The following is a 14,224-nucleotide window of genomic DNA, read 5'->3' on the forward strand; positions in this document are numbered from 1 at the left end:
AAGCTTGGAGGGGGTGGTGGTCTCTGATTCCCTTGGTCTCCCCAGGAGAAATTTGGGTGGTTCCTCCATCCTGCATTGTAAGTATTACTATAAGGATTATTTTAAGGTGGAGGATTATTACCCATATAATTTAATTGCTCGTTTTCCATATTGTGGCAATAAAATCGGTATTCTGAACTGCTCGTCCTCTTCCATTGCATTGCATTGCATTACTTGGTGAACCTGTGAAGAACCAAGTAAACCATCAATTTTTCTATTCAAAAGTATGGTGACCAAATCGACGTGAAAAGCGCCGACTGCTTTCGTTGGCTTTGTCCTCATGACTTGCCACTTATAATTATTCAGTGACATCTCTTCTATAAATCCATAAGCCCCATCAGGTGTCTTATTATTATAGTCCCACCAGCAGCTGCATCAATTATCTGTCTAGTCGAAGGATTCAGGCCATCGTGAAAAATTTGAACCTGTAGCCAGAGTGGTAACCCATGGTGAGGGCACCTTCTCAAAAGATCCTTGTATCTCTCCCATGCATCATAGAGTGTTTCTAGATCCATCTGCACAAAAGAAAAGAAATCATTCTTCAATTTAACCGTTTTAGCCAGCGGAAAATGTTTAAGTAAGAATGTTTCGGTCATTTGTTCCTAAGCAGTGATTGACCCTCGTGGTAACGAGTTCAACCATTGTTTAGCTTTGTTCCTCAACGAAAAGGGAAAGAACCGAAGGTGAATGGAATTGTCAGAAACGCCATTGATCTTAAAAGTGTCGTAAAACTCCAGAAAATTCACCAAATGAGTGTTTGGATCCTCGTCCTGCAAACCATCAAACTAAACAAAACTGTTGTATCATTTGAATCGTGTTAGGTTTCAGTTCAAAATTAATTGCAGCAATAGCAGGCCTAACTATACTCAATTCAGTTCCTGTTAAATTAGATTTAGCATAATCATACATAGTACATGGAGTAGGATTCTGATTTACTGGATCAACAGCAATCGCAGGAGGTTGTGAATTTTCCTGATTTTCAGCCATCTCCTCGGTTGTGGTATGAATATCGTCTTCTTGCTCTTCTTCTGTGTATCTTAGGCTTCGCTTCATTTCTCTTTGGTTTCTGCGAGCTGTGCGATCAATCTCACTATCAAAAAGTAATGGTCCCGACAACGGTGCTAAAATAAATGGCTAAAGAAATAAAAATTAAGTGTTCCTAATATCTTAGTTCCCCGGCAACGGTGCTAAAAACTTGATTGTTATGTCTCGTGATAAGTTTTAAATTTATAATTAACCATTCTTGAAAACTAACTATTATCACGACAAAGGCAAGCGCACCTTATCGAACAATAGTATAGCTTATGGCAAGGCCGAGATGTCGAACCCAAAGGAACTAAAAGTACTAGTATTAACTTTCTTTTTATTATCTAGCCTAAAAATAAAAGGGTTTATTTTATCTAAACTAATTACTAAACTAAGAATGCACAGAAAGTAAATTGGAGAAATAACTTTTGGGAAAACTGAATGATTTGGACAATACCCAAGGAAAAAATCCACCTAGACTTCACTTGTTATTGACTCTGAATTAGACGATTTATTCATTTGACTTGATCCGTAGAAATCCCTAATTTATATTATTATCTCTCTTGAGACTAACAATGTCTAACCCTAGGTTGATTAATTGAAATCTATTTCTAATTAAAACCCCTAGTGTTGCATTAACTCAATCTATAGATTCCTTTATTAGGTTTCACCCTAATCCAGCAAAATTATGTCACCCTGAATAAGCACATCAATACTTGAATCAATATCCTGGAATACTAAAACAAGAATTAAGAACTCATAATTAAGAACAAGTCAAATATTTATCATATAATTCAGAAAATAATAACAAGATCCATCTTAGGTTTTATTTCCCTTAGGTATTGAGGGGATTTAGTTCGTAAGTGTAAAAGAAAACATCTCAGAAGAATAATGATAACAAAACATAAAGAAAACCCAAAAACTCCTGAAGGAAATTGAAGGGAGATCTTCAGTCTTGAAGGATAATCAAGCTTTTGAGATGGACCAATCGAATTTCTTCGAGTAATTCCTTACTTCCTACTCCGTGTCTCCCTTCTAGGTAGCTCCTGAGGTGTTTATAGAGGCTTTAGAATGCTTCGAAGCCCTCAAGAGTGGCCTTTTTCGAATAGGACTAAACTTAGGCTTGAAAGGGACACGCTCGTGTGCAAGTGCTTCAACCTGTGTTCGAGTCTGTTGAATAGACACAGTCGTATGGTCTACCCGTGTAAGGAAGTCTAGGCCGTGTTAGAGTCTGCTAACACTACACGGGCATGTGGTATACCCGTGTAGGGAAGTCCAGGCCGTGTTGATTTCCCACGTTGGCCTATTTTCTCCATTTTCGGCCTATTTCTCGCTCTTTTTACTCGCTTACACTCACCTAAGTATGAAACATGAAATTAACAGATTAGGAGCATTGAATTCACCAAATCTAAGGAGAAATCATCCATAAATGTGCTAAGCGTGGGATAAAAATATGTATAAATTACGATTTATCAACAAAAATCATAATATTAAAGACTCTTCCTATTACATGCTACTTTAACCCAACTTCAAACAAGTACAAAATGACTACCAAAGTATAGATGATAGTGTGTCAGCTTCCAAGCCAATCCAATCCATACAATGATTCCAAAGGTCCTACAAAATCAAATTAAACGAATAAGCACGAAGAAGCTTAGTATGTTCGATAAGTTAACTCATTTACTATCAATTTCCAAGTTTCTAAGGGACATTAACATTTATTACACTAGCAATAAGTCTGAATAACATCGACACTAAGCCTGGTAGTCACTAAGCCTAAATATAATCGGCACTAAGCCTGCTATGCATTAAGCCTGAATAACAGCGGCACTAAGCCTGAATAACACTGGCACTAAGCCTGAATAACATCGGCACTAAGATTACTAGGCATTAAGCTTGAACAACCTCGACATTAAGCTTGCTAAGCACTAAGCCTAAATAACAATGGCACTAAGGGTGCTAGGCATTAAGCCTACTAGGCACTAAACCTACTAGGCATTAAGCTTGAATAATAGTGCTGTTCAACATTTAAACATCAATACATAACAAAATTTAAAGATTAAATCACTAACAAGGAAATGAATTTAACCATACATAAACATAAAACGAACTTACAAGATGATGCGAGCATGGACATGGATTCAACCAAAATAGCTCGTGAAACATCGCAAGATCCAATTGAGATGCCAATAGGACCAATTACTCATGCACGAGCTAAGAAGTTCAAGGAAGCTATCACAGGTATCATTGATCAAGTTTGGGCAGAACCTGTCACGAGACTAATTGATCATGCTTGGGCATGCACTCCATGCATCCCATGTAATGTGATTCAAATAAATCCTTAAATCAATACGTTTAATTCGGTTGTTGGAAATAAGAATTGCTATCCATTTTAGTTATTTTAGTTTGTGTCTTTAATTATGTCTTAGTTTGAACATCATTAATATGTGTTTTAATTATGTGTCTTAATTTTGATGTTACATTAATGTTTGTCTAAGTTTAAACAAATTAAAGTGTGATTAAATCTTGTCTTAATGTGCATTTAAACGTTGTCTTAATATTGGCCAGGTTTTTCACATTGGTTGCTACTAAGAAACTTCTTCTCAAGCTGATGCATGCATAATTGATGCTCAATGAACCGCATTTATGGAGCTCCATGCACTTGGACTTGCATGCATTTGGAAGGTCCTGCACACAACATTCCAAGTGCCTTTTCGTGGAAAGCCAAGGCATCAAATGTGTCCACATTTAACCAATCAGTTGGCTACTAAGTTTGCACCTATGAAGCCATTCAATTCTTGCTGTTCACACTTGAAGACTCTTCATGTGACACAAGCCACAATAATGAGCTACAAAACCATTCAAATTTCCAAGTAGCATCAATTCATGTTCACAGAATTTCAACCGTTTAACTCTACGCACATTCAACTAATCTTCAAGGTCCAACGAATTGGCTGTTTAGGAATGCAAATGTCACAATGTGAACAAGGCTTCTAGTGTTACCTACATCTAGAAACTCTCAAGGGCTGTCTTGGATAAATTAATGGTCATTAAGCATATTCAATCTGATTGTGAACATGCCTATTCGACTGATTTCTTGTACAACCTATAAATACTAGGCTTGAAACACTTTGTATGAACTTTTGATGAATTTTTATCTTATTGTGAGTGTTCTATCTCTTTGTTCATATTTGACTCAAATTGACTTATCAAGCTTCCTTGTGGCGTCAATCTAATTCTTTCTTTGAACTTATCGCTTCTTAGAAGTGTGGCGTTCACCCTTATATCGACTGGTTCCTATCTTGCTAGATAGAGGGTCATAGTTTTCTTTTGTTATCCTTATCATAATCATCCTAAGTGCTAATATAAGAATTGGGTTAGTATTTTCCTTTAATATTGGTTCATTCTTCAGCCTTTAAACCGAATTAAAACTTTTCCATTCCCAACAAACAAAACACCCTTTTTACATAGCCTGCCATTTCCATTGTCAACCTATACTTAACCCATTGTTTTGATACTTCTTAATTTCGATCGGGAACTCTTGTGACTCATAATTAACAAACGAATATGAGCTCACATCACAGGACTAGTTTGCAGTAATCGCTAAAGAACAGGAACTACTCCGAAATCTTTTCTTTTCCACGATCATGAACACGCTCGTAATCTAAAACAATAGTTTTATTCAATTAACTAATGCTAAACTGCAATTTAATCCATAATTCATTTTTATGTAAATTATGAAACTGCCCCTACTATTTTTTTACCATTTAGTCGTTAAGCTCATAACTTGAAATTTAACTATTACAAAAAATCCAATTTAACCAATGTTACAAAGAACCTTGAAACAATCCATTATTACCAACATTTCACAATAAAACCTATGTATTTATTCCTGAATATTTCTCATTTCTCTTTTTCTATTCATTCCGTTCATTTCTATTCAAATTTGCAATTTATTTTTGGTTTCAATGAGTTAGTGGAGGGACAAATTGGACACATGTAGTTGAGGCTCAAATGATTTATAATTAAGTTTTGGATTCTTTCCTATTAATTATAAAGTTATATAGTCACAAAATTAATATCGTGACTAAGTTCTCCCCAACGACATACCATTATGAAAGTAACTACTCAATGCTCGTCCAATGACCTTGTCCTTGGAAATAAAGGATAGTTACCTTGCATGCGTGGAAACCTTTGTCCTTGGGCATACAACCTATGGAAGAGCCATTTGATGAGGTGTTGAAAGAGACTTTTGACCTCCCTACTGTAGAAAAGAGTGGTGAGGCCATGGGTAAAGAAAGTCTTCTTCTAATTGAGCCAAAGTTGGACCACTTAGAGATGATGGAGACAGTAGCTTGTGATTCCTTTGATAAAACAGAGTATCAGAAAGTGATTGCCATGTCAAACCAACAATCCTGAGCAACGAGCACAAGAATTCTTTGTTGTCCATTCAAGAAGATGAAGGTTCCAAGAGTGAAGACGATGATAACCACAATCTTTTGGATATGGAACCTATAAGAATTGATGAGGGATTTACCATTTCTCCTTCTGACTATGACGAAATCGATCATGGAGAGGATGAAACTTTGATTGTTATAAAGGGAGGTGATTTCTCTATCGTCGACATATCAAAAGAGTTAGATTTAGATTAGCAATCTATTATTTTCATTAGTGATAACAAGTCCGCGAATTGTGTTGTTTTGCCTTTAACACCAATGTAGTTTTATGAGAATTAAGTAAGATTACAAAAACAAAGTGAGAGAAAGCAAGCTAGAAAGAAAATGAAAAATAAAAGTATGAGAAAGGAAACAAGAAAGAAAAGGAAAATGAGCAAGAGGGAAAAGAAAATAGAGTGAGAAAGAAATAGCAAAGAGAAAATGCAAATGAAAAAAAGAGTGAAAATGAGAGAAAAGAAAAATTAAATGAAAAAAATGAAAAATTAGAGTGAGTTTTAAAAAATAAAAGAGGTTGAGGAAGAAAAAGAGATTGAATGAGAAAGTGAAAAAGGAAAAGAAGAGAGAGAAAAGCAAGAACATGTTCAAGCAAAAGTAAAGGATGATTTAACTAATCGACATTCGAGTTTGCTTGGTGATTGCTCTCTATTATAGGTTTCTAAAGATCCATTGGTAGATTTAAAACTTCATTACTCATTCGATGAGAGACAATTCCATTTGTGCAAGAAAGGCAAGTGAGAATTTGAAAATTATCCACAAAGACCAGAAGGTAAGGTAGGTAAGGAACTTTTGGAAATTAAACCAAGAAGGCATTCTTTGAAAATTGTTGATGAGTTTGCTTTTGATTTAAAAAATTTTCACTATGGTGAGTTGTTTTGTTGGCCTAGTGTTATTGAAAATGGTTTTTCACATAAAAATCTTGAATTGATTAATATTGATGACTATGTGAAATTTTTGAATCATCGTTGGAAAACTTTATGGTTCACTAAGTTTATTCAAAGAAAGTTAGTGGGTAACTCTTACGTAGATACTCATCTACCCAACTTTTCCCTGTTTGATACTGGTGGTTGGTTTTTGGATACGAGGTATTTGTTTCATGATGGAATGGGGGATCAAAATCATGTTTTCAATCCGAGAGATTGTTTGACTATTTCAATGTTAGGAGAAGTTGAGCATCAAAATTTCATATTGAGTAATTATGTGGATAAATTTTTGTTGTTCAATGTTTATTCTTCGCTTCTAAAAAGGAAGTTTTTGATTCATGTTGAGTTGGTAAGGCAAAACCATGTCTTTGATCCCAAAGTAAATAATTGTGAAAAAACTTTTAAAAAGGAATTCGGGAAAACCTATTGTGTTTATAATTTGTAATATTTCTGATTGTTTTGTCTTGTTGTAGGATATGAATTGGAGATAAATCATTTTGAAGAAAGAAGTATTGAACGAGTTTTTAACTTTTTTGTTCTTAAAGCATTGTCTGTTTTCAGGTTTTCAAAATTATTTTTCTCTAAGTAACCCTAAAAAAGTGTTTTTCAAGGGGTTGTGACTACCAAAACCTTTTTTTTGAGCAAATGACCTGATTTGAGGATAAATCTTTTCGAAGTGGGAGGGGATGATGTGAGCTTGTTCAAATCATGTGTTGATTTGGATAGAATGACTTATGAATGGATCAAACATGGGTCGTTTTAAGTTAATTGTGCTCAACAACATGGAAAGCCCAAAGTTGAAATGAAAATCCATCATTCAAGTTTTTTTTATTTGTTGTTTACATTTTAGTTTTCTTATGTCTCAATATTTAGCTTGTTTGCAATTGTGTCCACAACATATTTTATTTTCATTTTGTTACCTAAGTGTCATGTGATGTATTTAGTGTAGATTTCTAGTACGTGTTTGATGCGATCTCGTATTCGTTTGATGATTCGAGGCACAAGAGTTCCCGATCAAAAATTAAGAAGTATCGAATTGAGTTCTTGGTAAGGTTGAAAAATAGAAGAAGTTGGGTTAAACAAAAAGGGTGTTTGTGGGTAGGAAATGGGTAGGATATGTTTAGGCTTAAGGCAGAAGAAGGAACCAATATTATAAGACAATATTGACCTATTTCTTATAACAACACTTAAGATGGATAGGGAAAAGATAACTTGATCGTGACCCACTATCTATAAGGAGATAAGAACCAAGCGGTATGGGGTGAACGCCACACTTCGAGGAAGTGATAAGTTCAAAAGGAATCAGATTGATGCCACAAGATGTACTTGATAAGTCAATTTGAGTCAAGAAAGAACAAAGAGAGTTGAACACTCACAATAGTTATAAAACTCATCAAAAGTTCTTTCTACATGTTTCAAGCCTAGTATTTATAGGCTGTACAAAAACCAACTGAATAGGCATGGTTTACAATCTAGTTTAATGTGCCAAATGTCCATTGAGTTGTCCAAAACTCCCCTTGAATATTTCTAGATGTGGAAGATGCCAATAGCCATGTTCACATGGTGACATTTGCAATCCGAATCAGCCACTTCATTGGTCTTTGAAAATGAGTTGAATGTGCAAGGAGCTTGATGCGAGCACGGCCCAAGACCATCTCAAAGTTGCCGTGAAACCTATGGAGCTACCAATGGGGCCGATTACCCGAGCTCGAGCTAAAAGGTTTAAAGAGGTTCTTACGGGTTTAATTGATCGAGTTTGGAGTGAAACCGTTGCGGGATTTATCGAACAATCATGGACAAGCAATTCATGTGTGCCTTGCAACTTGCTTCAAGCTCATTTTGCACAACTTTAGCTTTTTTTAATCTTGTGCATTTTATTTGCTGGAATAAAAAATTAAGTCAATTTTGGTTAATTTAGTACAATTAGTTTAAGTTATTAATTAAGTCATAATTTAGACAACTTTAATATGATTTTAATTATGTCATAACCTGAACATTTTAAATACAGGTTTTAAATATGTCTTAGTATGTTTTAAATATGTCTTAATTTAGACATATTTAAAACATGTTTTAATTCAGACCAATTAAATATGTCTAAGTTGTGTTTAATGTGTCTTGTTGGTGTTCATATTGGCTGAAGATTGTTCATGCATTTGAGGATTCAATGGACGACATTAAAGGGGGAGCATGCATTGGGACGTTCATGCCTGACGGAGTTGTTGATTGTTCATGGCCTTGATGATTCATGGACGTTTAGCAACATGGGAGATGAATTTCTAAACACTCTAGTTGTCCATTCAAGTATTCAAGACATATTAAAGAATTAATTTAAGTTGGTACAAATCCCATGCTATATACATTCAGCCAAGGGAAGTGTAGGAGAGTTAAAAGCTGCACATTCATGGAATTATGACTTTCCTTCAAGGTTAAGCATGCATGAATCCACCAAGTGAAGCAACATGATTATTCAGCCAATTCATGCACCATCTTTAGGCATGCATCGAATTTTAATGCTATGTGTGTGAACATGTTAAATACAAGTGTGAACAGATTTAAAATTAGTATGAACACATTAGATGCTGAATGTCAATAGGCATTTTAGAGTTTACAAATAGTTGTGTAAGTGTCATTTGAGGGACTTTTGATCTTTTATGAACTTTATCATATTTTGTGAGTGTTCAACTCTCTTTGTTCTCTTTTGACTTGTAACATCCCTTACTCGTATCCAACGCGGAGATAGGGTTTAAGGCATTACCAGACTTAAACGTACACAATTTCGTAAAATCGTGCCATAAAATTCCATTTAAATTAAAAACATTCAATCACATGCATAATGTCCCTTACATGAGCTACTGAGGCTCTAAACAAACATTAAAGGCGGTTTGGGACTAAACTAAGAACTTTGGAAAGTTTTGGGAAAACTTAGAAAAATTTTCATGAAACAGGGTCACACACCCGTGTGGACACAGGGACATGCCCGTGTCCTCAGGCTGTGTAACTCTCTATTTATGACGTCAGCAAAACAAATTAAACCACACGGCCAGGCCACACGCCCATGTGCTAGGCTGTATCCTCCACACGGCTGAGACACATGGCCATGTCTCTAACCGTGTGGCTAGCATTTAGGCTATTTTCCAAGCCTTTTTGTTGCCTTAATCCTTCAAATGCTTAAATAATTCATAAACATATGCTATAACACTGATTTAATGATTACACATCCTTTATTAAGACTCAAAAATAAAATTTGCATGGCTACATACATGTGAATCACATACTCGTATAATACCAAGTCTAAACACGTCCATTCATATTATTTTGGCTTTACCATTTTAATCACCCTTATACTCTTATACCATGTGCAATAGCATACCATTTAATCTCAAAAAAATTAGCAAGCACACATATCATGATATCATCTAATCATAGCAATCAAGCCAAATCACATAACCACTTCATAGGGCAATATCACATAACTTGGATAATTAGGCTTACCAGCCATGACTATCATAAGCCACATCTTATGGCTATAATCTCAAAAAAATTAGCAAGCACACATATCATGATATCATCTAATCATAGCAATCAAGCCAAATCACATAACCACTTCATAGGGCAATATCACATAACTTGGATAATTAGGCTTACCAGCCATGACTATCATAAGCCACATCTTATGGCTATATACAAGGTACTAATATAAGCCAACATCTTGGCCAAATAATAAGAACACATATCAATAACTAAGTCCCTATACATGCCACCCATTTGAAAACGTTTAAGATTCATCAATACCCCGAAAGTGATAGTGTAACGGATCGATTTTGGGTCTAGTTGGAACAGTGGTTTCGGAACCACTATTTTGAACTCATATAAATTATTTTAATATTATTTTATGTGTGACGGCATGATTATAATAGTGCATGAAAAAATTTGGTGAATAAATTTTAGCGCTTGAAAGCTTAATTGCGAAAAAGGACTAAATCGCATAAAGGGTAAAAGTTCAATTTCACTTTATAGACATACTAAATAGCTAGAGAACCAAAATTAAGGGTTTTTAAGGAGAAAATAAGCTCTTATTTATGGCATGGCTGGCCATAGAGACAATGAGAGTCAAAAAGTCAAAAATATAATAGGGTTGGTATTTGATGACATGAGCTATTTGAATAAAATAAAGAAAAGTTGTTATCTTTTTTCACTTCTTCTCTGCACCACCAAAATTTCAGTCATTTTAGGGTTTTTTGAGCTTCAAAATTTCAGCAACTTGCAACCCTATCAAGTAAGTGATTTTGATGGTCTTTCTTGATGATTTTTGTACTTTTAGAACCCTTGTAGCATAAGCTTTCAAATGAGGGGACTATTTTGCAAAATGGTTGAAAGTCTAGAGTTTTACCATGAAAGATTTCATGTTTTTTTTCTGAAATTTTATGGAAAAAAATGAATCATGGTTGTGAAATAAACAACTTTTGTGTAAAGATTTCTCATGAAAACCCTAAAAAGAGCCATTTTGCATAAGTTGTAGAATAGGTGATAAATGTATGATATAATGAGAATTTTGGGCTACTCCTAGCATAAAAAGTATTTGGCTAGGCATGGTTAATGAGGAAATGTGATAAAACTCGATTTTCGGGTCTAAGGGTAAAATGGACATTTTGTGAAAGTCTAGAGGCAAAACTCTTGAGTAGCTCAATCAGTAGGCATTACATGACAGAGCTATGGGGTCCGGGTACTGACTTGGTAAAAAGACCCGTGAGTAGCTCAATTATCCAAGTATTACAAAGTATGATGTAGCCTTGGCTACTTGTATAGCTCTTAGGAGTAAACTATCCTTATATCCATTGGTATTTTCGAGTGTTCAATAGGTAGGTTGGTGATACTTCCAATGAGGTATGTCAGTAGAGAGAATGAACTTAAGTATTTTAAGGGTCATTAAAGGTATGTATACCAAACTCTTGAATAGGACCTTAGTATGTGATGAGATGTAGTAAGTATGTATAAAAGAAGTGAAGGGCAAGATAGTGAGCTTAAAATGATACATCATTTAAGTATGACAAGCCATTGTTTGATGAATGTGTTTCTAATCACACTTATTTGCATATATGTACTTACTAAGCTCCCATGCTTACCCTCTTTCCTTTCTCTTTTCTTATAGTGCCGCCAAAGTAATTCGAGAATCACCAGCTACATCAGGGAAGCCAGTCACACTATCCTCAGAGCACTTGGTATAGCTAGTTTTATCATTTTGAATATGACATGTATAGGAACTCTTGAATTTGTTTTGGTGTCACATTGTTTTGGGGCCAAATGTGTTGGCTTGTTTTAGTATTTGACTCATTTTGTATAAGGTCATGAAAATGATTAATTTTGAAAGTCATTATATGAATGCAAGATATTCTTTCATGAATTGTTGGCATGGTTGAATATATGAAATGTATATAGCCTTAGCTATGGGTGTTGGTTGAGAAATCATATTAAGTTAGACTTTGATATGTTGGTTGGTATTAAATTTTGTTTTAGGGTGGCATAGGGCTTGGTAAATAGCCTTATATTGTCCACACGGGTAGGCACACGGGCATGTGTTTAGGCTGTGTGTGACACACGGTCAGCCCCATGGGCGTGTTACATGACCGTGTGTCCCTTGCACGTAAATTTCACAAGTCAGTATGCATGGTAGTAAACACACGGGCAGAGACACGGCCATGTGTCTCAGCCGTGTTGAGGGCACGGCCTAGCACACGGGCGTGTACCTTGGCCGTGTAACCCTTAAGGACTACTGACGTCAGAAACAGAATGCCAAGGTTATTAGACACGGGCTAGGACACGGGCGTGTCATGGCCATGTGAAGGACACAAGCCATAGACACGGGCGTGTGTCAGTCAGTGTGAAAACCCTTATAGGTTCAAATTTAGAATTTAATTCACACGGGTTTGGGGCACGGGCGTGTACCCTTGTTCTTAGGCCGTGTGAACTACACGGGCCATCAGCACGACCATGTCATAATAGCCACACGGGCATGTTGTCTTTCTATACGGGCGTATGCCCTGTTTCAAGGGCCATATTTATTAAGTCGGTTTAAGGACCCGAGTTGGTTCTAAATGGCTTCCAATGAATGTTTGAGGCCTCATAGGCCCATATTAAGGAGTTTAGACAAAGTTTGAAAAAGTTTGAATTTGATCAAGTCTTGGTGACTCGAAAATGTTGAATGCATGTGTTTAAGTTTAGTAACGCCTCATATTCCATCCCGACTTAAGGCACGGGTGTGGGGTGTTACAGATAGCTTGATAGTGTGATACTGCCTCTGACGATCTCCAACCCCAAGCTAACCTAACAACACTAAAAGAAATGGAAAGGAGGGAGTAAGCTTTATAGCTTACTAAGTCCATATGAAAATAATAAGCAATTTAATCAACATGTTTCCCAAGGTAATACAATCACAATTTCACTTTTAGTTATGTTCAAGTCAAGCTACAGAACTCCAAATCATGATCCACTAAGTTTCCCTAAAACTAGACTCAGATATCTTCTTATCATTAAATTTTCAGAATTTTTGGTTTAGACAATAAGTATAGTTTATTCTTCAAAGTTACCCTTGTTATGTTGTTTGACAGCTTCGACCTTTCTTTACTAAAATTCATTTATCTCTTAGTACGAGATTCAAATGATGTTCCCATCTATTTCTCTTGAAAATAGATTCATTAATAATTTAGTAATATAAATTACAACCCAAAATTATTTTTTTACAATTTTTAGTGATTTTCCAAAGTTAAGAGAGGGGAGCCCAAAATCACTTTGACTCTGTCTCACAAAAATTCAAAAATATCATAATAAAAAATTCTTTTGCTGCACCGTTTCCTGTATGTGAAACTAGACTCAATAAGATTTAATTTCATATTTTATTCAGTCTCTAATTTGATTTCCACAATTTTTGGTGGATTTTCAAATTCGGGCTACTGCTGCTATCCAAAACTATTTTAGTGCAATATAATGATAACTATCATAAGTTCATTTTCAACTAATCACGAACTCACCATTTCATGGATTCCATGTTCAATTACACAAAGATATAATAACATAACCATAAAGATTATTCATCATTCAAGCCTTTTTGCATACTTATCATATGTTCATATATATACATATACATAAACTTTCTCACCATAAGTCATTCTTCATCAAGGCATTACTCATGAGTTTAGCGTACATACCAGTACTTACTCATAGTATATTACATAACCATACCTTCTTTAACATGCCCTCCTGGGTCTTTCATCACATTATCCATTGCATTACCCGTTGAACACTTGGAATACTATTGGATACGCGGAAACATAGCCAAAGCTACCACATAACATGTAACGCCCACGAAGGAGCTACTCATGGGCTTGCTTATATAAGCTATCGATCAAGGTGTAACTAAACGGGTTGCTCACACAAGCTGACAAGTATCCAACCAACTCAAGGATTTTCTAGCCACCGGTAGGACACACAAGACTATTGCCTGGAACCCAATTACATGTATCGCATCCATTATGAACTTGGACCAACTCAATGAGCTCGGATGCTTCACATATACCACGAACATGGACCAACTCAACAAGTTCAAATTTCTCACGTATATCGTGAACTCGAACCAACTCAATGAGCTCAGATTTCTTAATTCCTAGTGACATGTCACTTGTATCCTAAACTATTCCTAGGGTTCAAACGGGAATTTTTTGATACCACATTTCTATCAAACTTACTCGAAGTGTCGATCTCACTATCCATAGACCAATTGCTCATTCA

The 14,224-nt window shown here is 35.6% G+C and overlaps 1 non-coding gene across 1 annotated transcript; it reads left to right on the forward strand.

The window, feature by feature from the left end:
- The first annotated feature begins 480 nt into the window (after nt 1-480).
- Nucleotides 481-587, forward strand: LOC121207862 (small nucleolar RNA R71). The gene has a single exon (XR_005902979.1). It is a non-coding gene; the product is annotated as a small nucleolar RNA R71 (small nucleolar RNA).
- The last annotated feature ends 13,637 nt before the right edge of the window (nt 588-14,224 follow it).

This window comes from Gossypium hirsutum, chromosome A01 (genome assembly GCF_007990345.1).
Source record: "Gossypium hirsutum isolate 1008001.06 chromosome A01, Gossypium_hirsutum_v2.1, whole genome shotgun sequence".
NCBI classification, from domain to species: Eukaryota; Viridiplantae; Streptophyta; class Magnoliopsida; order Malvales; family Malvaceae; genus Gossypium; species Gossypium hirsutum.